The sequence below is a fragment of the Hylobates moloch genome, unplaced genomic scaffold (genome assembly GCF_009828535.3).
Source record: "Hylobates moloch isolate HMO894 unplaced genomic scaffold, HMol_V3 SCAFFOLD_1, whole genome shotgun sequence".
NCBI classification, from domain to species: domain Eukaryota; kingdom Metazoa; phylum Chordata; class Mammalia; order Primates; family Hylobatidae; genus Hylobates; species Hylobates moloch.
This window is the reverse complement of record NW_026652276.1, coordinates 147,738,707-147,765,485: the sequence shown is the minus strand read 5'-3', so window position 1 is coordinate 147,765,485 and position 26,779 is coordinate 147,738,707. Positions and strand designations below refer to the sequence as shown.

At 39.3% G+C, this 26,779-nt stretch overlaps 1 pseudogene; it reads right to left on the bottom strand.

Annotated features, from left to right (window-relative positions):
* Window positions 1-13,692: 13,692 nt before the first annotated feature.
* Window positions 13,693-26,779, bottom strand: part of LOC116810762 (large ribosomal subunit protein eL31-like) — a 78,942-nt pseudogene continuing 65,855 nt past the window's right edge.

Below are 26,779 nucleotides of genomic sequence, written 5' to 3'. Positions count from 1 at the left end.
TTTGTTTCTTTTAATACCCTTTCCAAAACCAGCCTTTGAGAGAATACTAATTTTCTAAGTTTTATTGACTGAAAAATTTTCATTCTAAATTTATGATATACATATAATTAATCAAAAACATTACAAGACCACTGCTAAAAAATTATTGGTTATTCCCAAATTTATGACTGTAAAATTTTCAGATATGTTTTGCTTTTTCCAAGAGTTAAAATGATGACTTTTGATTTTATCATGATTTTTCAGTTAACTGTACACATTGAAATTTGGAGGGTTTTTTTTAAATATTTTTCAAATTCAAGTCACAGAAGTTTGGAGTTTTCCATTAATGACAACTTCATGATTTGTGCTATAGGGAATGCTTTTGGAGAAATCAGATTAGTTAGTGACATATTTCTATGATCTTTAATTGCATGTCTGACAATGTTTGCAAATAAGACTTTATTGCAGTCTTGGCTTGATAATGTATTTTCCTAGCCTACCTATCTCAGGGGCACATGCAAAGGGTACATTTGGAAACAGTGAAGTTTGAATCAAAGTAATTACACTTTAAAGATTGAGGATCTTTATTATAATTATAAAAAGCCAATAATATAGTTTATTATTCTCCTATTTCAAGTCTTTGACTTGTAATCCTATAGTTTGCTGTACTGATTTATTCCACAGAGTGCTTTGAAAAGGGCAGCATCAGTAATTTTCATTTACAAATTACTGTGTCTTATTGTCAGTATCTTCTAAAATATTATTCTCAGCATATGTGATTCATGAAGACAGGCAGATGGTACATTTCCCTTTGGCAAAATACATTAAAACTCTCATTCTGCCGTCCTTTTGCAAGTTCTTACTGTTATGAGCTCTTACTGTTAACAAATTGAGTGAGATAATGTCTTTAGGATTACGATACTTTGAAGAGAGAAGAGAAATTCTTTTCTCTTGGTTATAGTTCAGTTACATTCACAGCAGCCATATATCACTGAAATGTTAAAGGTCGCATGAATACCAGCTTGTAGCATATGCTCTCTTCATTTGTTCTACACAGCTACAGTTATGCATTTCGCTGGCAAGTTAAATCACGCCCTTCTCTGTTAGGTCACTAATAGCATTCAGGGAAAGAAAGCTCCTCTGACTATCACCGTTAGGAACCATTTCGCAGACAATAGAGCCAGAGATTCAAAAAATCTGGGAGTCAAAACTAAATTACGGGAAGGCATGGCTGTCACCACATGAGAAATTTGAAGAAATAAGCAGTTATAAACCTCAACAATCTAAAGAAGCCTGAAAGCCTCATGTTTCTTTTCAGAAATGTATTTGGGAGTCAATGTTTTCCCGTCATTTATCTGATTTTATGTTGGTTAATGACATAAAAGGTTAAGAATGTACATACAGATAAATTGCTATAACTCACTCTGTCTCAGGGCTGAGAAGCTTCCTGGTGACCTCTTAGACTTTATTCAAGCTGCAACAAAAACAAAATGAAGCCTCCATGACTTTCCAAAAAAAAAACCACCAACCCCCAATAATCTTTATGAATATTTGTTTGGTTCTAATTAATTTTCCCAAAGCCATTAACAAGTGACTGATTTGCCAATATGAGGTTTAATCTCTACAAATAAATATATTACTGAAAAATAGTTTATAAGGATGCTTGATTTTAAAGTAAGCCTTCCCCCACAACCCTCCACCCCATTTCCCCTCTCTCTGCCTGTATCCCTTCCTGTCTTCCCTCAGATTTCAGCTGCAACAAGAAGCTAGGGCAGGACAAATTGAACATCACTCAAAATTCTATTATGAGCTTTGTACAGAAACAACTACAGTCGATATGACAATGAAAAGCAGTCAGCTGAAACTAAATAATTAATGGAAACAAGTAAATTAGCTAAATTGGCTTTCAGAGAATCAGATGGACTGCTCCCTTTGTGTGCTTATCAATCCTCATAGGATGCAATAAGTGTTCAGGGGCAGAACTGTGTGGAATCTGTGCCAGATAGCAACTTTTAGTTGCAACTATGAGACGGAAACTGTCTCAAGACAACACAATCAGCAAACACCTAGCAGTACTAGACATTGACGAGACTTTGGGGTGTGAATAAAATGCGGTGAATCAGACATGCTGAGAATTAGAATCCTATGACCAGGGCACCTGGGGGATAGGTGTGCTACCAAATGTGTAGCTCCAGCCCCTGCTGAGATATTGCTTGTGGTTCAAATCCTTCATTTTGTTTCTCTCCTCTTCTTATGTTTAGTGTCACTAGGGCCACCACATATAACTGCACAGGATGTGTCCTGCCCTGCTCTAGAGAGGGCCATACATGCCAGCATCATAGTCCATGTGAAGTATACTCCTGCACAACTGTACATGGCCATGCTAACTACTGTGGTTTGAAAGTTTGTGTCCCCTCCAAAATGCATATTAAAACTTAATTCACAATGTAACGGTATTAAGAAGTGGGCCTCTAGGAGGTGATTAGGATGAGATTTGTACCTTATGAAATGGCCGGAAGGAACCAGCTAGGCTTTTTTGCATTTCTGTCCCTTTCATCTCTTCTGCCATGTGAGGATACTGCATTAATCCCTTTTGCCCTTCCAACATGTGAGGATTTAGCTAGAAGGTGTCATCTATGAAGCAGAGCAAGGCTTCTCCAGACACCAAATCTGCTGGCACCTTGATCTTGAACTTCCCAGCCTCCAGAACTGTGAGAAATAAATTTCTATTATTTCTAAACCCAGTTTAATGTCTTTTGTTATAACAATTAACTAAGACAGAAATTAGTACTGAGGAGTGGGGTGTTGCTGTAACAAATACCTAAGAATGTGAACACAGCTTTGGAACTGGTTAATGAGTAGAGGCTGGGTCCTGAAGAACTATTCTAGTGAGGACTAAGAAGAAGAGGAGAGCTTTAGGGAAAGTCTGGATCTTCTCTGAGATTACTTAACTGGCTGTGATCAGAACACTGATAGAAAGACTGACATTGAAGGCCATTCTGGGGTCAGGCATGGTGGCTCACACCTATAATTCTAATACTTTGGGAGGCCAAGGCAGGCAGAATCACTTGAGCTCAGGAGTTAAAGACCACCTAGGGCAACACGGCGAAATCTCATCAAAAACACAAAAAATTAGCCAGGTGTGGTGGCATGCCCCTGTAGCCCCAGCTACTCAGGAAACTGAGGTGGAAGAATCACCTGAGCCGGGAAGTTGAGGCTGTGGTGAGCTGAGATCACACCACTGCATTCCAGCCTGGACAATAGGAGGGAGACCCTGTCTCAAAAAAGTTAACAAAAAAAATGAAGGCCATTCTGATGAAGTCTTAGAAATGAGGAACAGAGTATTGGAAACTGGAGGAAAGACCATCCTTGTTATGAAGTGGCAAAGAACTTGGCTGAATTGTGTCCACATCCTACTGCTTTGTGGAAGACAGAGAGCTTAAGAGCAACGATCTAAGACATTTGACAGAAGAAATCTCTAAGCAAAGTGTTCAGGGTGCTGCATGGCTTCTGTTGGCTGCTTATAGTAAAATGCAAGGAGAGAGAAGCAAATTAAAGATGAAATTTATAATCAAAAGGGAAGCAGAACTTAGATTTAGAAAGTTTTCTGTCATGGATAGAATAAAAAAGCATGTTCAGGAAAGAACACCAAGGGTGTGGCCAAGTGAATGTTTGATAAAGGAGATTAGTATGGATCTAAGGAAGCAAGATGTTATTCATCAAGACAATGAAATAGTAACCCCAAATGATTTTAGAAGAACTTCAAGGCTGCCATTTCCATCACTGGCCCAGAGTGCCAGGGCCTGGAGGGAAGAATGGTTTCAAAGGCGGGGCCCAGGGTGCCTGAAGAACCTCATGACTCGCTGTCCAGGGTCACTTCAAGTCTCTGCTCCACACATTCCAGCCCAGCATACCTCGGGTGCACCAGCTGCGGCTCAAATGGACCCAGGTATAGCTCAGGCCACCACTCTGAAGCCACAGATAGTAAACCGTGGCAGCGTCCATTTGGTGCTAACTCTGCACTTGAATAAAAGATATAGTTGGCACTTTGTGTTTCAAATTTCACACTCTTTCCATTACACTATGTTGCTACTTCAAGATGAAGCACCCAAAAATATGAATTAGTTCAACTAACTCTTTTATGAAACCACGAGAATACCAATAAGCTGACTTTTGACATAGGCTTTTGTCCCTTGCATCTTTATTTCTTTGGTCTCTGCTGCTGCTCTGACTTCTATTTTAATCAGCAATGTAGCACTGGCTGTGACATGGACTCTGGGACCTGCCCCTCCCTCAGCTACCTGTGAGCTTGTCTAAAGCCACATGTTGAAATATCATCTTCATAAAATTTGTTCTTAAAAAAAAAGTAAAAGACCACCAAGACCTCAATAGATAAATGTACAAACAGCATAACTTTCGAAAGAGAAGCTTCAACTAATTAACAAATATATGGAAAACTGTCCAATGTCACTAGTAATTACAAAATTCAAATTAAAGATACCATTGCCCATCCACCAACCATATTTCACTTCCAGGGATTTGGTTTATTCAGTTCAAGTGAAGTGTAATTTAGAATATTAATTTTAGAAAGTTTTTAGCTAATTTTCATCAGGAAATTCTACTAATAACTAATCTGGAATCTCTCCTAAGAAAATAATCCTATATATAAAAATTAACTGCATGCACATAGATGTTTGTCATGCAATTATTTTTATTATCATGAAACTGAAAACAAATCAAAATTTTGGCAATAGCTAATAGAGGAATAACTTAAACCATTGGATGTTAACTGGAAATAGTTTCCACTCATAAAATTATATGCATTATATAAAAATTTTAAAAATACTTATAAAACTAAGGGAAAAATGCTCATAGAATTCTTAGTTATATCTGTATAAAAATAAATAAGCAATAAAAAACATCTATAGGATAAATATTATAATTAAACACATCACAGAGTTAATTGTAGCTACCTGTACTTTTTGTAGTATAATTAATCACACTTTTTAAAAAAACTAAAATAAGGTTTACATTTTATTTATCCTATATAGAAAGGATTTATCTTATATAGAAAGGACATACAGGATAAATATTTGATTTAGAAAGGATATAAAGGATAAAATTTGATTTGATTTATCCTAAGTAGATTTTTATTTATCTGTTCCTTTTTAATACTAATATTTATACACAATCTTTACCAGCTTTATCAATGAGTTATTAAATGTTCATCCCACATTCTGTTTTTACATTTGCTTTTCAAATTCATTCAGAAATTAGAAATCTAGACAGCTTTAATCTTATAATGAGCTACTGATGCTAGTATATTTGGGATTTTGTATGTTCAGACTAGTTTTGCCTTAAAAGTAATGGCAAAACTGCAATTACTTTTACACCAATATTGACTCCATAATGTACACCCCAACTTATGTATAACTTGCCTTGTGGGTAATGCCATAGAAGTTTGTAACAAACAATATAAAGGCTGGGTGCAGTGATTCACACCTGTAATCCTAGCACTTTGGGAGGCCAGGGCCAGTGGACTGCTTGAGCCAAGGAGTTGAAGACCAGCCTGGGCAACATGGCAATATTCGGTCTATACAAAAATATACAAAAATTAGCTGGGCATGGTGGCACACGACTGTAGTAACAGCTACTTGGGAGGCTGAGGTGGGAGGATCGCTTGAGCCCAGGAGGTAGAAGTTACAGCGAGCAATGATCATGCTACCATACTCCTCCAACCCCGCACAAACACACAATATAAAAAAACACTATTCAAAAGAGAATATATTTTGTAAGAAACGTTTTTTTAATCATGTAGAAAATTTTGGAACCTGGAGAATGTTTGGATGTTTTGAATTTTTCTTTTCATAAAAGTGCTCCCTTGGCCGGGCGCGGTGGCTCACGCTTGTAATCCCAGCACTTTGGGAGGCCGAGGCGGGCGGATCACGAGGTCAGGAGATCGAGACCACGGTGAAACCCCGTCTCTACCAAAAATACAAAAAATTAGCCGGGCGTGGTGGCGGGCGCCTGTAGTCCCAGCTACTCGGAGAGGCTGAGGCAGGAGAATGGCGTGAACCCGGGAGGCGGAGGTTGCAGTGAGCCGAGATCGCGCCACTGCACTCCAGCCTGGGCGAAAGAGCAAGACTCCGTCTCAAAAAAAAAAAAAAAAAAAAAAAAAGTGCTCCCTTTTAGAGTTGGAAGGTTTCAGTTACATATTTTATTATTCCATATTGAATTTGTATTACAGTGATTTCTGCTATTCTAGACATCTTTAACCATCAGTTTTCTGAACTACGCCCCTAATAATCCATTTCAAAGTTAGGTGCCAAAATACCATCAAAAACTATGCACTTTATTCTTAAATAGAGAATCACTGCCACTTCATGAAACTTCTCTAAACTGAGATGTGTGTTAAGTTTATTGCCTTGACAAGTTTGGTCATATGATTTCCAATAATATTTGTCAAGGTTATAAACAAATAACAGATTAGGTCCAGCTGACATACTAAGAAATGACAAGTGTAAAGAGCTATATTCTCTGTTGTAAACAACAGAATCCTTTCCCTTTAGTTTAAATAAAGGGATTTATTGTGCCATATAGTTGTCCTGTAAGATCACTGGAAGAGCTACAGAAAAAGACTGTAGACTTGGGAATGGTACACAGGGCCACATCCCACAGCAAGCCCACCTAAGGCACTGCTGTGCCTACTGCACGCAGGAAACTGCTGAATCAGAACTATTATTATTACTTTTTTTTTTTTTTTGAGATGGAGTTTTGCTCTGTTGCCCAGGCTGGAGTGCAGTGGTGCAATCTCGGCTCACTGCAACCTCTGCCTCCTGGGTTCAAGCGATTCTCCTGTCTCAGCCTCCTGAGTAGCTAGGATTACAGGCATACACCACCATGCCTAGCTAGTTTTTGTATTTTTAGTAGAGACGAGGTTTCACCATGTTGGTCAGGCTGGTTTCAAATTCCTGACTTCGTGGTCCGCCTGCCTCAGCCTCCCAAAGTGCTGGGATTACAGGCATGAGCCACTGCGCCTGGCCTACCTTACTATTTTTAAGTCTCTTCTCTCCGCAGAAGTGTGAAGCAGAGTCCTTGGGCTCCTTGAGCATTTGTTGAGATAGGTTGTATCTAGACGAAGAGCTATTTCTCTGCCTACCATAATATTATCCTTTTTCTTAGCAATCATCCCATTAAGTAGGTATCTTTTATTTACTATCATTTCTCTATATTTTTGTGAGTGAGAAAAGAACCTAAGTATCTCAGGTGAGACAGCTTAGGAGCAAAACTGTGGTGTTGGTTTTCTCCCTAAGATAGTCAGAGCTTTGTGCAGACTATCCTATGGCTGCTTGAATCACTGTTAAAGCATCTCTGGTACAGCCATATTCCAAGACTGGTACAATGAGTTGTGTTTCTGTGCCCCTCCCAGGATCCTCCTAAACATTTGGGGAGACATCTATACTTCTTAATAGCCTACAAAATTGGACCTCTAATTATTGTTATTTAAGTCTTAAAAGGAAGGGGTGACCTCTGAAGTCTGGAGAACTTGGGGATACTTGGGGTTTCATTTTTTTTTAATTTTAGGTTCAGGGGTACATGTGTAGGTTTGTCGTATAGATAAACTCATGTCATGAGGATTTGTTGTACAGATTACTTCATCACCCAAGTACTAAGCCTAGTACCCAACAGTTATTTTTTCTGATCCTCTCTTTCCTCCCACCCTCCACCCTCAAGAAGGCCACATTATCTGTTGTTCCCCTCTTTGTGTCCATGCGTTCTCAACATTTAGCTCCCACTTAATAAGTGAGAACATGTGGTATTTGGTTTTCTGTCCTGCATTAGTTTGCTAAAGATAATAGCCTCCAGTTCCATACATGTTCCCACAAATGACATGATCTTATCCTTTTTTATGGCTGCATAGTATTCCATGGTGTATATGTACCACATTTCCTTTATCCAATATGTCAATGACAGGCATTTAAGTTGATTCCATGTCTTTGCTATTGTTAATAGTGCTGCAACAAACATTCACATGCATGTGTTTTTATGGTAGAATACATTCCTCTGGGCATATACTCACTAATGGGATTGCTGAGTCAAATGGTAGTTCTGTTTTTAGCTCTTTAAGGAATTGCCATACTGCTTTCCACAATGGTTGAACTAATTTACACTCCCACCAACATTGTATAAGTGTTTCTTTTCTCCAAAACTTTGCCAGCGTGTTATTTTTTGACTATTTAACAATAGCCATTCTGACTGGTGTGAGATGGTATCTCCTTGTGATTTTGATTTGCATTTCTCTAATCATCATTATATCGAGCCTTTTTTCATATGCTTTTTACCACACAGACAGCCCTGAAATAAGGCCACACACCTACAACCATCTGATCTTCAACAAAGCTGACAAAAACAAGCAATAGGGAAAAGACTCTCTATTTGATAAATGGTACTGGCATAACTGGCTAGCCATATGCAGAAAATTGAAACTGGACCTCTTCCTTACACCATATACAAAAATAAACTAAAGATGGATTAAAGATTTAAATGTAAAACCCAAAACTATAAAAACCCTGGAAGACAACATAGGCAATACAATTCTAGACATAGGAATGGGCAAAGATGTCATGATGAAGACACCAAAAGCAATTGCAACAAAAGCGAAAAATGACAAATGGGATCTAATTAAACTTAAGAGCTTCTGCACAGCAAAAGAAACTATTAACAGAGTAAACAGACAAAGTAAAGAATGGGAGAAAATATTTGGAAACTCTGCATCTGACAAAGGTCTACTATCCAGCATCTATAAGGGACTTAAAATAATTCACAAGAAAAAAACAACCCCAAAGTGAGCAAAGGACATGAACAGATACTTTTCAAAAGAAGACATACATGGGATTTCAATTTTTAAAACAATTCAGGAGATATACAGTACAATGAACAACAGCTGCTTGTTCAATATTAACATCAACCTAACTAACCTGGCTTTAGATGGGTCTTGTACTATATTCAGTAACAGTAACTTCCAAAACTGACTTTGTTATCTCAGGATGGAATGAGGCATAGAGTTAGTATTTTTCCAGTAGTTTCAAAAGTACTTCAAATAGATGATACCCAGATGTTTAGAACAGTAAATTAAAAATGAAATAGTTCCATACAATGCTAGCTTTACAATCTGAAAATTAAAAACTCTAAAGCTAGCAATATTGGAATTTTGTGGTTTAATATGGTTATAGATTGGTATGTTGAGAAATAATAGTTGAATCATGCAGAAGAATTTTTCTATTATAGAAGCACTAACCCTTGACTGTTATAACCTGCCTTCCTGGCCAGAGCATTCAGCCATGAATAACTAGTCCTACTAGTCCATTCAAGGCTGTTTGCTAATAAGGCTCAGGCAATTTCTATACAAATAGAAAATACAATATCAAGAAATCAAGGGCATTTCAAAAAAGAATAGTATACCTTATTCTCTCACTGTAATAGTCAAAAAGAACCCAACTCCTAAAAGAAAAAATACTCCCTATGAAGTAATACATAATTTTATATCTAAAGCCTATTGATCTAAAAACTAATAATTTTAGTAGGAATCATATAGAACATAGCAAGCAGTAAATTTTCCTGATAAAATCTACATTAAAATTATTATATTAAAATAGACACTCTTATAAGACCTATAATATCAGGCTTTAATGTATATACGAGTGTTCGTGTTAATTCTGAGATATCTCTAAATAACATTTTTAAAATGTTTCATCCTGTGCATTCCTTTATGCAATGTCAGAATTTGGTTTGTTTGTTAATAAAAAGCGAAAGGTTTTTTCCCATCACAGAAAGAATTTAGAGCACTTGGATAGACAGATTTTTAAAAATTAACCACTTAATAGACTTCCAGTAATGGTGATTGTAGAATCTATCCACCATTTAAACATTTTTAACAGGATTTAAAAAAAAAAAAGTAAGATGCTGGAAATATACAAAAGCAGATGGAAGCCACTGAATAGTTAATTCTTAAAAATCTGCAATTGGGAAGTATAATAATTTTCAGTTTGTGGCTTTCTGTCCTGTGGGCACTTGCCAACCCCCGAAGCCATGGTTGTGGAACACAGTAGTAGTGGAAATTATGGTCTTACAAGCTCAAGGTGTCAGAGATCAAGGTTCACGGATGGAAAAACAAGCCGAATTTTAAAGGAGAGATTCTAGCAGCAAGAGAACTACAAATGAACGATGACTCCAATTCCGAGTACAGTAGGCCCTCTGTATCTGTGGTCTGTGCATCTGTGGAGTAACAAACAGCAAATCAAAAATATTCAAACAAATTGCATCTGTAATCTGAACATGTACAGATTTTTTTCTTGTCATTCTTTCCTAAACAATGCAACTATTTACAGAGCATTTACATTATATTAAGTATTATAAGCAATCTAAAAATAATTTAGATTATTTATTTATAAATAATAAATATAAATTTATACTAAATTAATATAATCTAGGATAATTAAAATAATTATTTAGATAATTCAAGAATAATTTAATAATAAAGTATTGTGTAAATAGTACTTTACTTAAATACTAGATTAAATATAAGTAATCTATAAATTAATTTAAATAATTTAAATATTGAAAAAATAGGGCCAGGCACAGTGGCTCACGCCTGTAATCCCAGCACTTTGGACGGCTAAAGTGGCTAACTGCTTCAGCCCAGATCAGCCTGGGCAATATGGCAAAACCTAGTCTATAAAATGTACAAAAATTAACTGGGCATGGTGGTGTTACTGGTGGAGGCTGTCCAGGTTCTTGGTGTTTTGAACAAAGAATTGGACAAAACACACAAATGGCAGCAAGGAAAGAATGAAGCAACAAAAGCAGAGATTTATTGAAAACGAAAGTACACTCCACAGGGTGGGAGCAGGCTCAAGCAGCCAGCTCAAGAGCACTGGTTACAGAATTTTCTGGGGTTTAAATACCCTCTAGAGTTTTCCCATTGGTTACTTGGTGTAAACTCTATGGAAATGAAGTAGTGGTCTGAAATCAATCTGATTGGTTGCAGAAAGTGACCAATCAGAGGCTGAAGTGAAGTTATAAAGTTACACCCTATGTAAACATCTAATTGGTTGCAGAAAACAATCAACTGGAGGCTGAAGTGAAGTTACAAGGTAATTCTCCTATGCAAATGAAGACTTGGCCCATGACCAGACTGATTGGTTGTGGGACGGACCAATCAGATGTACTTTCAATTTCTCATCTGCCACACAGAAAAAGGAGGGAGTTGCAAAGGGAGTAGCCTCTGGTCCTTTTATTACTTGGGCATGGAAGGTTGGGGTTTTCCTTTTGCTTTAGTTCTAGGAAGTCAGCATGAATCAGCCTTAGGTTCGCTACCTCCATAACCTATTCTCCTCCTCAGTGGTGCTCACCTATCGTTCCTGCTACATGGGAGGCTAAAGCACAAGGATCACTTGAGCCCAGGTCATGGCAGCAGTGAGCCCTGAGTGCGCCAGTGCACTCCAGCCTGGGAGACAGGGTGAGAGCTTGTCTCAAAAAATAAATAAAATAAAAACACAGAAAGTTCTGTGGAGGCTATATGCAAATTATGTCATTTTATATCAGAGACATGAGCATCTATAGATAATATTGGTCCAAGGGAAGTCCTGGAACCAACTCCCCATAAGGGACTACATGACTACATAAACTCTGCCAAAATCCCTGGCTGATAGATTAAATATGCCCCCAAGTGGCCCAGAGGAGGTGAAAAACCAGAGACCAGAGAGGAATTGGCTCCTGCAAAATGGATACACACAGGCCTTGCTCTGTAGGTTTGCTATTTGTTTTTGTTTTGTTTTTAACTGATGGTGTAGCTCACGCACAGAAAACCAACAGCTTACATATTTGAAGTATGTACAGACTTGAAATATCAGAAGACAAAGCGTAAGACTAGTGGAAGAACCTAAAATTCCTTGCCTAAAATCAAGAAAGCCCAAGCAAAAGTGCATCCGTCTCTGCCCAATCCCCTGCCAACTACTGTTAAGGGTTCTTGGGGTGTCACTTTGCCAGCCAGAAACCTCTGTGGCCAGTGATTCCTTTGCCTGAGTTTTGCTCCACCCACTCGGCCTGGCAGACTGGCACTACTGACCTGGATCCCAGACCTGCCAAGGACGAGCCAGGCACAGAGCAATGAAGGGTGTGTGAATGAGCGTGGGGTCCAGTCACTGCGCATAGCTAGGCACACTGGCTGCTGCAGTGCGGCAGGCAGCTCCAGGTGCCAGCATGGGCACTGGCTCCCCGAGAGGCTGCAGCTGGGCCATAGCTGGCGCCAGAGAACGCAGTGGTGCCTAGAAGCTTGGAGACTTCCAGGAACCACAGGGCCCCAAAGAGGGAGTCACAGCTCTGGCTCTGGGAGCTCCCGGGTCTGGGCTCCCCAAAGGGCCACAGCTCTTTTCTCCTTCTCTTCACCCACAACATGGCAAGCAAGGGGCATATTTCAGCCCTGTTTTCATTACAGCTGTTTTTGCCCTGCCATTTGGCAGGTCCCAAATTCTTGTCCTCCATCCAGGAAGAATGAGGTATGCAGACAAGTTGTGGGTGAGCAAGACAAAGAGGAGCTTTATTGAGCAATAGAACGGCTCAAAACAGACCCTCAGTGGGTAGCTCCTCTCTGCAGCCAGGTGTCCCAAGGAGTGTTCAACTCTTAGCAAGGAGGGTAGCTTCTCTCTGTTAGGCAGGTCCTCCTAATGAGTGTTCAGCTCTTAGCAGAGAGGGTAGCTCCTCTCTGCAGCTGGTCATCCCATCATCTCTGCCTCCTCTTCTCAAGTCTGGCTGAGATTGGGCTTTTGTGGGCCTCAGAGGGGAGAAAGTGCATGCAGATTGGTCCATGGGTGGCCATGGATGGGCTGAAAAAGACACCACAAGTTCCCTCTCTGTTCTACAGGACTGGCAGCCCAGCCCCCAGGCTTCAGGCTCTCCTTGGCTTGAAAGTGGAGCTTCACCAGGAACCCCAACCCCTTCCGTCCAGGAGCCTGAGTCTGCCTCCTGCCACCCTTCCTGGTGCCCAGGCTGTTGTGCCAAGGGGCTCCTGCAGGCCAGCACCGAGTTGCCCTCAGCACACCCCTCAGCCTCCCTCCCATGTTCATTGGTGCCCAAAGTCTGGAGGGTACCAAGGTAGCAGGAGGCTGACGAGTCAGTGCTGCCCTGAGTGTGCACACACTCAGTCAGGGTGGGAAAGCGCAGGGGTTCAGTTTCAACTTTGCTCCTGGCAGCAGGAGCTGACAGGTGGGAGAGGCCAGGCAGCAGGAGTAGACACCTCTGAGCCTGCAGGGGGAAGGGGGGCCTTTCCAGGCCCCCAAGAGTGCAGATATGCCTGGGTCTGCAGCCACAACTTGGGCAGCTTCAGCTGCGGGGCTCCTGCCTGCTCCTGGCTCCCACTGGCTCTATGAAGCAGGGCACTGCCCCAGGCCCAGCTCCACCTTGGAGGACCCCTCTGCCTGCCGCTCTGTGCCCAACTGCACTGCTCCCCCACCGGCGGACAACTCGCCCGGCCCATGGCGGAGGCCCCCAGGGCGGCAGGCAAGGGGCAGGTGGCCCAGCAGCCCTAGCCTACCCTGCACAAACGAACCCAATGTTCCCATGGCCAGCCCTGCGAGTTCTGGCTGCGCCTTTGGCCAGATGCTCATGGGACCCCGGGACACAGCCGGGAGTGAGGCTGAGGCTGTGGTGGAGGCTTCAGGCCTGGGAGAGGGTCCTGCTGGCCGTGCAAGGGTGGAGGTAGCGCAGTAGCTCCCTCGTAGATGCGGGGTAGAAGGGATCCACCGCCACCTCTGCTGCTCCAACAGTTGCTCCTGCCGCCACTCCTCCAGAATCCTCGCTGCCGTCAGCGTAGTGATAGCAGCGGCCACTCCAGTGGCCTCCTGCTGCCGTCACTACCAAATTACACAGACACCAGAGAAACCTACATGAAGCCATGCATAAAAAAAGAAGTGATAGGAAACCAAAAGAACAGGGCACAGCAATCACTTGCCGTATTCACAGGGAAGATAGTTTGCAGTTTGTGTCCGGGCAAGTTAACTTTTTACTAGAACAAAAAATCAACAATTTTCAGAAGAATAAAAAAGAATTTAGAGTTGCTACATTTCATAATCTACAATATCCAGTTTTCAACCATGTAAACAAACAGCCCTATGAGACCTATAATCAAAAAGAAAGAGAGAAAAAAATAAAGGCAAAATCAATAAAAAGTGACTTCAAGTTGACCTAGATGTTGAATTTAGCAGTTGGAGACTTCTAAGCTATATATATACATTATTCTTCCAAGAATTAAAGATAAATATGATACCTATGAATAAATAGGAATCTCAACAAACAAGACTGAAATTTTATAGCTGAAAATTATAACAAATTTTTGAAATGTATTAGATAGGCTCAGTGGTAGATTAAAAATGAAAGAAGGATTTATATAAAAGCTAATCGAAATTACAAAATTTGGAGAAGACAGAGAAAAGAGATTAAAGAAAAAATAAACAGAGCCTTCGGATCTATGAAACAATAGCAAATGATGCAACATATGAATAACTAGAATTCCATTGAAAGAGAAGAAAATAATTGAGGAAATAATTTAATAGAAAATGCTAATAGGTCAAAGAAGCCTAACAAATCCAAAGCGAATAAATACAAAACCTTCCTAAAATCATCATAATCAAACTGCTGAAAGACAAAAATAAAGAGAAAATCTTGGAATCAGAGTAAAACAACCCATCCAATTAGAAAAACAATGATAGATTAATAGCCCTAAATATAACCATATTACTGATTACATTGACTGTGAGTGAATAAACACTCTTACCAAAAGGTAAAGATTAGCAGGCTGAATTTAAAAAAGGAAAATTAACTCTATACTGTCTAAAAGAGATGCACTCTAGTAGGGAGATTACAGTTAACAATAATTTATTGTATATTTCAAAATGACTAGAAGAAAAGAATAATGTTCCCAAAACAAAGATAAATGTTTGAGCTAATGAATATTCCAATTATCCTGATTTGATCATTATACATTGCATACATGTGGCAAAATATTACATGCACCCCCAAAATGTGTATAACTATTATATATCGATAAAAACACAAAAAAGAGATGTACTCTATAAGAAACAAATAGGTTAAAATGATTTAAAAAGATATATCATGTAAGAATAAGCATAAGAAAAGTAGAATAGCCCTATTATTATCAGACCCAAAAGACTTCAATAACAAGTGTTATTAGAAGCAAGACAGTACACTTTATAATGGCATTATATATCATTTCTATACTTACATACACATATGAGGAAGATATATCAATGAAAAACATGTACATGTGTAATAATAGAGCTTCAAAATATAAGAAGCAAAGCTGACATAACTAAAGGTAGAAATAGACAAATCCACAGTCATAGCTGGTTTTAACACACAATTCCCAGTAACTGACAGAACAAGTAAACCAAAAAATCAAGGAAAATATAGAAGATCTTAATGACATTATCAATTATCTTAATCTAATTGACGTTTAGAGAACATTATATTTAACAACTGCAGAAAATCTCTTCTTTACAAGTGCACATGGAATGTTCACCCAAATAAACCATATACAGAGCTAATGAAGTTCCAATGTATTTGAAAACATTGAAATTTTACGCTGTGTTCTCTAATCATGACATAATTAAACTAGAAATTAAAAAACATCAACAAACCTCAAATATATGAAAATTAAACAACTTACTTTGATACAAACCACAGATCAAATGAATAATTACATTGAAAATTAGAAAATATTTTTCAACTGAATGGTCATGAACATTTGTCAGATGCTGCTAAAGCAATGCTTAGAGGAAAATGTATAGCACTAAATGCTTATATTAGAAAAGTGGAAAAATCTCAAATCAATGATCTAAGCTCCCACCTTAGGAAAGCAGGCTAAATGGAAGGGTTAAGCAAATTAAACCCAAAGTAAATAGAAGGAAGAAAAGAATAAGATTAGGGAAGAAATCAATAAAATAAAAACAACAGATGAACAATGGGGAAAAGTAACAATCAAAAGCTGATTCTATGAAAAGATTAATAAAATTGATAAACCTCTAGTTACAAGTTAGACTGATCAAGAAAAAGAGCATAAATTTTCAATATCAAGAATAAAAGGCATCCGGGTATGATGGCATGTGCCTGTAATTCCAGTTACTCCAGAGACTGAGGTGGAAGGATCTCTTGAGCCCAGGAATTCAAGAGAGTTGGGAATTCAAGATGGAGTTGAAACCTCCATCTTAAAAAAAAAAAAAAGGAGCCGGGCACAGTGGCTCATGCCTGTAATCCCAGTACTTTGGGAGGCTGAGGCGGGTGGATCACCTGAGGTCAGGAGTTCGAGACCAGCCTGGCCAACATGGTGAAACCCTGTCTCTACTAAAAATACAAAAATTAGCCGCGTGTGGTGGCAGGCCCCTGTAATCCCAGCTACTTAGGAGGCTGAGGCAGGAGAATCACTTGAAGACGGGAGGCGGAGGTTGCAGTGAGCCGAGATCGCACCATTGCACTCCAGCCTGGGGGACAATAGCGAGACTTGGTCTCAAAAAAAAATGAATAAAAAAAAAAAAAAAAAAGAATAAAAAACAAAACAGACAAAAGACTAAACAGACACTTCACCAAAGAAGATACATAGATGGCAAATAAACACATGAAAAGATGCTAACCATCATTAGTTGTGAGGGAATTACAAATTAAAACCACTGTGAGATAACTCTACACACATTAAAATGGCTAAAATATGTTTGTTTTACTTCATTAATTTCTGCTCTTTATTGTTATTTCTGCATTTGGGGGTTTACTCTGCTGTTCTTTTCCTGACTTGTGAGATGGGTGCTTGGATCATTGAATTTCAGCCTTAATGTATCCCTATGTAAGCTAATATATAACCTAGAAAAGTAGAAAACTGATGACTTTTTGCATCCTACTTTTTTAATATACTTAAAGTCCTAGTGCTAATTATGGGAGAACGAGTAATAGACCAAAAAAATAAAAGCCAGGTCTCTTGATTTTTATTTAAGTGCTTCTTCTATTTTATAAACTTGATAACAATGGCCTCATCTTATAAAGTTGGCAAGAAAAGCTTCTCATGATTTTGTGATGGTGATGATGATGATGATGATGATGATAGCTTTTATTGACTGCCTTCTATGTGATATTGATAGCGCTTGTCTATAGCTATTGATAACATGGTTGGCATTCAGATCTAAATCAAACCGTAGTCTCTACATTTTTCTGCATATAGCCTAGGTATGTGGTAAACTATACCATCTAGGTTTGTATAAGTATAATCTGTGATGTTTGCATAAGGACAAAATTGCCTAATGCCGCATTTCTTTTTTCTTTTCTTTTTCTTTTTTCTTTTCTTTTTTTTTGAGACAGTCTCCCTCTGTCACCCAGGCTGGAGTGCGGTGGCATGATCTCAGTTCACTACAACCTCTGCCTCCAGGTTCAAGTGAATCTCCTGCCTCAGCCTCCTGAGTAGCTGGGATTACAGGCACCTGCCACCACCCTCGGCTAATTTTTGTATTTTTAGTAGAGGTGGGGTTTCATACCTATTGCTTCATATGTGCTAGCACAGAGGAATCAGAGAAAAGGTAATCAAATTCTTAGTTATTGAATGGCAAAAGCCAGAGTTAATGTCTGAAATAATAATTTAAAAATTGGTTTGAACTTCTGCATAACAGGCAGAGTGCTTACTTACTGGTACTTCCTACATGAAGACATATACATTTGTAGATGGTAGGAATGGAGATGGCCAGGCTGGTCTCAAACTCCTGACCTCAAGTGATCCACCTGCCTCGGCCTCCTAAAGTGCTGGGATTACAAGTGTGAGCCACTGTGCCCAGCCTAACGCCACATTTCTAAGAAGGTATCCCCACTGTTAAGGGATGCATGACTGTATTTCAGAGGTAAAGTCACAGGGCTCATTGAAAGGGGTTAAGCAAGTGAAAGGGGTCAAGGAGGAGGCTTCAGATAAAAGGGCAAATGAAGTTAGAGATAACGGGGAAATGGTAAATTTAGAGAGAAATCTAAGGGGAGAGGAAAATAATCAAGGTAATTGAGGGAATTCCAAGACGGCCAGTGGGAAATACATGTTTATAGGTCATGAAAGAAGGTAAGGCCAGAGATACAATATATCTATAGTCCCTAACGCCACTCCTTAAGGGAGAGTGTGAAGATAGTGGGTTGGTAGCAGGAGTTAACACTGCTTAGGTTTCTACTGAGAAGAGCAGAAGCCAATTCAGTCTCTCTCTCTCTCTGTCTGTCTCTCTCTCTCTCTGCAAGCATGAGCTCAGGAGGCAGGAGGCACGATGCTTTCTTGTCCAGCAGCATCCACACCCCCGGTACCCAAAACCATACCCTACACCGTGTTTAAGAGCATCTTAGGCCGTTGAGAGGAGTGATCCCATAGAATGACCGAACAGGGGCTAAACCAGGTGAGGCCCACATGGCATGTCTCCCAATGAGAAGTTAATAGGAGATGTGCTGTTCCTGTCAATGGAGGCATTCTTTCTGCTAACCACCAGGGAGTTCACCAAAGAAAGCTCTCCAGGCCTGCCATTTGCTTGGATGCCAGATGGCCTGGGTCACTAATTCACTCCCTTTATCTTCCTGGCACTGACTCCCACTGGTGCTGCAGGAGCAGGGAATGAATTGTCCCTGGGTGTTGACTGCACCCCATCAGGTGATCTTTTCAAATCCTGATTCCTCCCCAAGGTATGTTGACTCTGTCATTCTCTCCTCTCCATCCCTACCATCTACAAATATATATGTCTTCATGTGGGAAGGACCAGAAAGTAAGCACTCTGCCTGTTATGCAGATGTTCAAACAAATTTTTAAATTATTGTTTCAGACCTTAACTCTGGCTTTTGCAATTCAATAACCAATAATTTGATTACTTTTTCTCTGATTCCTCTGTGCTAGCACATATGAAGCAACAAGTATCTCAGGTTTAATTCTCAACAGCGTTAGTCACTCATCAAATACCAGAAAAACCAAATCTGTTCATCTACTAAAATAGTATCTTACCAAAGTAAGAGAACAAAGCCAAGGATGGATCCTCAGGAAACATAAACGTTTAAAGGTCTGCTAGAGGCTGGGCATGGTAACTCGTGCCTGTAATCCCAGAACTTTGGGAGGCTGACACTGGCAGATCACTTGAGGTCAGGAGTTCACAACCAGCCTCGCCAACATGGTGAAACCCCATCTCTACTAAAAATACAAAAAATTAGCCAGGCATGATGGTACATGCCTGTAATTCCAGCTACCTGGGAGGCTGAGGCAGGAAAATGGCTTGAACCTGGGAGGCGGAGGTTGCAGTGAGCCGAGATTGTGCCACCACACTCCTGGGTGATACAGCAAGACTCTGTCTCAAAAAAAAAAAAACTGCTGGAGAATGAGTAAAGAATGAAGAGAATGAACTCACAGGACACCAAAGAGGTAATATTTCCAGAAACAAGGTCAGCAGTGTCCATGCCGTAAAGGAATAAAGTAAGACAGATTTTAAAATGCCCATTGGCATTCCCTCTCAGGTTCACATTAACCTTTCTTTCTGGAAAGGAAGTGTGGAATATGGAAACAGAGAGATATGAGTTTCAGTCTTAGCTCCACTCCCTACTCAGTACACATGTGGCCTTGGAGTTAGCTTCTCATCCACCAATTCAACCTAAAATGCTTTCTGTAGGTCACACTCTCAGAGTGCAGTCTTGAGAACAGCAGCACCAGCGGCACCTGGAAACCTATTAGAAATGCAAATTCTTGAGCCGTACCCCAGATGTACAAAATCAGAAACTGTGTTTACCAAGCCCCTTGGGGTGCTTTGATACAAACTAAAGTTTGAAAACCACTGAGCTGTAGAATTGATGCAATGTGGAGAAGAGATTAAAACGTACAGAACCAAGGATAGTACTGCTAACACATGGTGGATCTTAAATAGACTGTCTGTCACCTCTACCCTTCATTCCTACCCTCACTCTGTTCTTCCTCGGCTAACCTTCCTCTAGCCTTTTTTCTTGTTTCTCAGCAATTCTCTTCCTTCTTTCTTCCCCATTCCATCACAAAGAAACACTCCAACATACTTAACTCTCCTAGGCCAATTATTGATAATGGGGTCCACATGGTGATAAAAGAGCCAATTAGTCCAAATGCATTTTCCTTTCACAGAACAAAAAAAGAGCTAACTGGCTATTTAAAGTCATGGAGAAACCTCCACACACAAAGCCCAATTATTTGGCTGAATTTTTCACTTTCCAATTGCTTCTGTTGGTGCTATGTAGACAAAACCTAAACTAATTACTCTGTAGGTTTCTGGCTGTAACAGTATCAACAGAATGTGGAAGTCGTAGATTGAAGATGCAGCCAAATGGGGTTCCTGGGAAGAGGAAATAAGCAATGGTTTTTCCCTTAATGTGGGTCCATATTTATTTCTAGTAAAAGCACATAATGAAAATTGCTATGTATACTTGCTGACAAACACATTGAAATGAACAGAGCATCATTACTTGGCACAATACAGTTTTTACTCCATAGCTCTTGTTTGTATAACATTTTCATCATTTACTAGAACTTTGTTTTTCTAATCACTAGATTGATAGAAGTAAATATGGAGTATCAGGAAGAAAGAAAAAGCTTGAAAACAACCAAGTGCCATGCTTTTATCAATCCCATTGCTTAATTGATAATCAGTGCATTTCCATTCAGTTTTAAACCAATTATTGTGATTTAGCTGTACAAAAGAAAACTCTCCTTTTAAGCTATTTGAAGTACTAGAAATAACTTTTAAAATGCCACAATTGAAATAGATTTGTATTAGGCAGATTATGTACAATCAAGTATCAATTCTATCCGGGCAATTGTCAAGAAGCCTCAAAAATATTGTCAGGAGAGTTTGTACTGTGATATACGGAATCGTTATAACCCTTTTAACATCTCCCTGGTTTAAAATGTCTTTAGCACTGAGGGAATTATCAATCTTTATCTCATTTCTTTTAGGTCTATTTTTCAATGGCCCTCAGGTGCGCTGGATTCCCTTCGTGAAGGGTCAGCCTGTATTTCCTGTGCTATTCTCCACATCAGACAAAGAGGATATAAACAGCCTCAGAATCCCAGGACTGATTGCTGGGCTCCTGTGGCTCTCCTGAATTACAATCCTCATGGCTTTGAGGAAATAGGTGAGGGCTTCTTTCTAAATTGGGAACCATATTTAGGAACTCAGGCTTGGTCCTCTGATTAATTTTCTTTTTTTCTCTTTCTTCTTTTATTGTTATTATTATTACTATTATACATTTTATAAAGATTTGCAATGTATCAAGCATTGTTGAGTAAATCTCCACCCAAAATTCAACCACGTAAAATGCAAGGTTATTGCCAGGTTGGTGAAATGATCTGAGCCGGCCAAATTGTAGCCAGGCAGCTGGGAGTTCCAGAGCCCGGGAGACAATTGCCAATTACACTGTATCTGAAATTTACATTACTGTGGCATTTTTGAATATTTTTACATATATTACATCAGTTAATTTTGACAAAACCTTATGAGGGTGATATGTCTGTTACTCCCATTTGACAGGTGAGAATGTTGCCATTCAAAGAGGTCAGGTACTTTGCACAAGGAAACAGATCATTGTCATTCTCATCTCTAGCCCAGATGTGACTCACTCAAGAACCCTAGCTTTCATCCACCATTCTGTAATTTCCTGTCTTTGTCACTTTCCTTAAAGCTAAAAACCTTACCCAGAACCCCAGCTTGGTGTAAAGACAGACTTTCCCAATAACACCAGAAGTTCCAAAAACTCCAGAACTCTGCCTCCCCTTTGCCCCCAGCGTCAAGCTCTTTCTGCCTGTTAAGACCTTATAACCTCTTTCAGGAACCACACACTTCCCATGTTGAGTGCCGCTTGAATCACACGAAGTGGTGCTAGCACTTATGATGTGATCTTAACCGAGTAGCTTGGCCTCTCTTACCTCAGCTTCCTCTTCAGCAAAATGAATATAATAATAATAGTCATGTACTTTTGTCATGTGGGTCACAGATAGCATAGATGTAAAGCCCCTGCCCTAGTACCCTAGGGACCTAGGTGATCAATCAATGAATGGTGCCATCCTTGTTTTTGCCAGTGCAGCTACCAGTTTCTCTATAGTTCTTTTTTTAAATTTTTTTAAATTATTATACTTTAAGTTCTAGGGTACATTTGCCAAATATGCCAAACGTTACATAGGCATACATGTGCCATTGTGGTTTGCTGCACCCATCAACCCATCATCTACATTAGGTATTTCTCCTAATGTCATCCCTCCCATTGCCCCCCATCCCCCAACAGGCCCTGATGTGTGATGTTCCCCTCCCTGTGTGCCTGTGTTCTCATTGTTCATCTCCCACTTATGTGTGAGAACATGCAGTGTTTGATTTTCTGTTCCTATGTTAGTTTGCTGAGCATGATGGTTCCCAGCTTCATCCATGTCCCTGCAAAACACATGAACTCATTCTTTTTTATGGCCACATAGTATTCCATGGTGTATATGTGCCACATTTTCTTTGACCAGTCTATCATTGATGAGCATTTGGGTTGATTCCAAGTCTTTGTCATTGTGAATAATGCTGCAATAAATGTACGTGTGCATGTGTCTTTATTGTAGAATGATTTATAATCCTTTGGGTACATACTTAGTAATGGGATTGCTGGGTCAAATGGTATTTCTGGTTCTAGATCCTTGAGGAATCACCACACCGTCTTCCATAATGGTTGAACTAATTTACACTCCCACCAACAGTGTGAAAGCATTCCTATTTCTTCATATCCTTGCCAGCATCTGTAGTTTCCTGACTTTTTAATAATCACCATTCTAACTAGAGTGAGATGGTATGTCATTGTGGTTTTGGTTTGCATTTCTCTAATGACCAGTGATGATGAGCTTTTTTTTCATGTTTGTTGACTGCATAAATGTCTTCTTTTGAGAAGTGTCTGTTCATATCCATCGCCCACTTTTTGTGGGGTTGTTTGTTTTATTCTTGTAAATTTGTTTATGTTCCTTGTAGATTCTGGATATTAGCACTTTGTCAGATGGATAGATTGCAAAAATTTTCTCCCATTCTGTAGGTTGCCTGTTCACTCTGCTGATAGTTTATTTTGCTGTGCAGAAGCTCTTTAATTTGATTAGATCCCATTTGTCTATTTTGGCTTTCGTTGACATTGCTTTTGGTGTTTTAGTCATGAAGTCTTTGCCCATGCCTATGTCCTAAATGGTATTGCCTAGGTTTTTGTCTAGAGTTTTTGTAGTTTTAGGTCTTACATTTAAATCTTTAATCCATCTTGAGTTAATTTTTGTATAAGGTGTAAGGAAGGGGTCCAGTTTCAGTTTTCTGCATATGGCTAGCCGTTTTTCCCAGCACCATTTATTAAATAGAGCATCCTATCCCCATTGCTTGTTTGTGTCAGGTTTGTCAAAGATCAGATGGTTATAGATGTGTGGTATTATTTCTTAGGCCTCTGTTCTGTTCCACTGGTCTGTATAACTGTTTTGGTACCAGTACCATGCTGTTTTGGTTACTGCAGCCTTGTAGTATATAGTTTGAAGGCAGGTATTGTAATGCCTCCAGCTTTGTTCTTTTTACTTAGGATTGTCTTTATGCAGGCTCTTTTTTGGTTCCATATGAAATTTAAAGTAGTTTTTTCTAATTCTGTGAAGAAAGTCAATGGTAGCTTGATGGGAATAGCATTGAATCTATACATTACTTTGGGCAGTATGGCCATTTTCACAATATTGATTCTTCCTATCCATGGGCATGGAATGTTTTTCCATTTGTTTGTTTCCTCTCTTCTTTCCTTGAGCAGTGGTTTGTAGTTCTCCTTGAAGAGGTCCTTCACATCCCTTGTAAGTTATATTCCTAGGTATTTTATTCTCTTTGTAGCAATTGTGAATGGGAGTTCACTCATGATTTGGCTCTCTATTATTGGTGTATAGGAATGCTTGTGATTTTTGCACATTGATTTTGTATGCTGAGACTTTGCTGAAGTTGCTTATCAGCTTAAGAAGTTTTTGGGCTGAGACAATGGGGTTTTCTAAATATACAATTTTGTCATCTGCAAAACAGAGATAATTTGAATTCCTCTCTTTCTATTTGAATCCCCTTCATTTCTTTCTCATGCCTGATTGCCCTGGCCAGAACTTCCAATACTATGTTGAATAGGAGTGGTGAGAGGGGGCATCCTTGTCTTGTGTTGGTTTTCAAAGGGAATGCTTCCAGCTTTTTGTCCATTCGGTATGATATTGGCTGTGAGTTTGTCATAAATAGCTCTCATTTTTGAGATATGTTTAATTAATACCTAGTTTATTAAGAGGTTTTAGCATGAAGGGGTGTTGAATTTTATCAAAGGCCTTTTCTCCATCTATTGAGATAATCATGTAGTTTTTGTCATTGGTTCTGTTTACGTGATGCATTATGTTTATTGATTTGCGTATGTTGAACCAGATTTGCATACCAGGGATGAAGCCGACTTGATCGTGGTCAATAAGCTTTTTAATGTGCTGCTGCTGGATTCGGTTTGCCAGGATTTTATTGAAGATTTTTGCATCGGTGTTCATCAGGGATATTGTCCTGAAATTATCTTTTTTTGTTGTGTCTCTGCCAGGTTTTGGTATCAGAATGATGCTGGCCTCATAAAATGAGTTAGGGAGGAGTCTCTCTTTTTGTGTTGTTTGGAGTAGTTTTAGGAGGAATGGTATGAGCTCCGCTTTGTACCTCTGGTAGAATTCGGCTGTGAATCCATCTGGTCTTGGGCTTTTTTTAGTTGGTAGGCCATTAATTATTGCCTCAATTTTAGAACTTGTTATTGGTCTATTCAGGGATTTGACTTCTTCCTGGCTTAGACTTGTGAGGGTGTATGTGTCCAGGAATTTATCCATTTCTTCTAGATTTTCTAGTTTATTTGCATAGAGGGTGTTTATAGTATTCTCTGATGTGATGATAGTTTGTATTTCTGTGGGATCAGTGGTGATATCCTCCTCTTTACCATTTTTTATTATGTCTATTTGATTATTCTCTCTTTTCTTCTTTATTAGTCTGACTAGTGGTCTATTTTGTTAATCTTTTCAAAAAACTAGCTCCTGGATTCATTGATTTTTTGAAGGGTTTTTCATGTCTCTATCTCCTTCAGTTCTGCCCTGGTCTTAATTATTTCTTGTCTTATGCTAGCTTTTGAATTTGTTTGCTCTTGCTTCTCTAGTTCTTTTAATTTTGATGTTAGGGTGTCGGTTTTAGATCTTTCCCGCTTTCTGCTATGGGCATTTAGTGCTATAAATTCCCTCTAAACACTGCTTTAGCTGTGTCCCAGAGATTCTGGTATGTTGTGTCTTTGTTCTCATTGGTTTCAAATAACTTCTGTATTTATGCCTTCATTTTGTTATTTACCCAGTAGTCATTCAGGAGCAGGTTGTTCAGTTTCCATGTAGTTGTGTGGTTTTGAGTGAGTTTCTCAATCCTGAGTTCTAATTTGATTGCACTGTGGTCTGAGAAACTGTTTCTTATGATTTCTGTTATTTTGCATTTGCTGAGGAGTGCTTTACTTCCAATTACGTGGTCAATTTTAGAATAAGTGCAATGTGGTGCTGAGAAGAATGTATATTCTGTTGATTTGGGGTGGAGAGTTCTGTAGATGTCTACTAGGTCTACTTGGTCCAGAGCTGAGTTCAAGTCCTCAATATCCTTGTTAATTTTCTGTTTCATTGATCTAATATTGACAGTGGGGTGTTAAAGTCTCCCACTTTTATTGTGTGGGAGTGTAATTCTCTTTGTAGGTCTCTAAGAACTTGCTTTATGAATCTGGGTGCTCCTGTATTGGGTGCATATATATTTAGGGTAGTTAGTTCTTCTGGTTGCATTGATCCCTTTACCATTATATAATGCCCTTCTTTGTCTTTTTTGATCTTTGTTGGTTTAAAGTCTGTTTTATCAGAGACTAGGATTGCAACCCCTGCTTTTTTTGGCTTTCCATTTGCTCAGTAAATCTTCCTCCATCCTTTTATTTTGAGCCTATGTGTGTCTTTGCACGTGAGATGGGTCTCCTAAATATAGCACACTGATGGGCCTTCACTCTTTATTTAATTTGCTAGTCTGTGTCTTTTAATTGGGGCATTTAGCCCATTTACATTTAAGGTTAATATTGTTATGTGTGAATTTGATCCTGTCATTATGATGCTAGCTGGTTATTTTTCCCATTAGTTTATGCAGTTTCTTCATAGTGTTGATGGTCTTTACATTTTGGCATGTTTTTGCAGTGGCTGGTACCAGTTTTTACTTTCCATATTTAGTGCTTCCTTCAGGAGCTCTTGTAAGGCAGCACTGGTGGTGACTGGATGTGAAGTCCTGGGTTGAAAATTCTTTTCTTTAAGAATGTTAAATATTGGCCCCCACTGTCTTCTGGCTTAGAGGGTTTCTGCAAAGAGATCCGCTGTTAGTCTGATGGGCTTCCCTTTGTGAGTAACTCAACCTTTCTCTCTGGCTGCTCTTAACGTTTTTTCCTTCATTTCAAGCTTGGTGAATCGGACTATTATGTGTCTTGGGGTTGCTCTTCTCAAGGAGTATCTTTGTGGTGTTCTCTGTATTTTCCTGAATTTGAATGTTGGCCTGTCTTGCTAAGTTGGGGAAGTTCTCCTGGATAATATCCTGAAGAGTGTTTTCCAACTTGGTTCCATTCTCCTCGTCACTTTCAGGTACACCAATCAAACGTAGGCTTGGTCTTTTCACATAGTCCCATATTTCTTGGA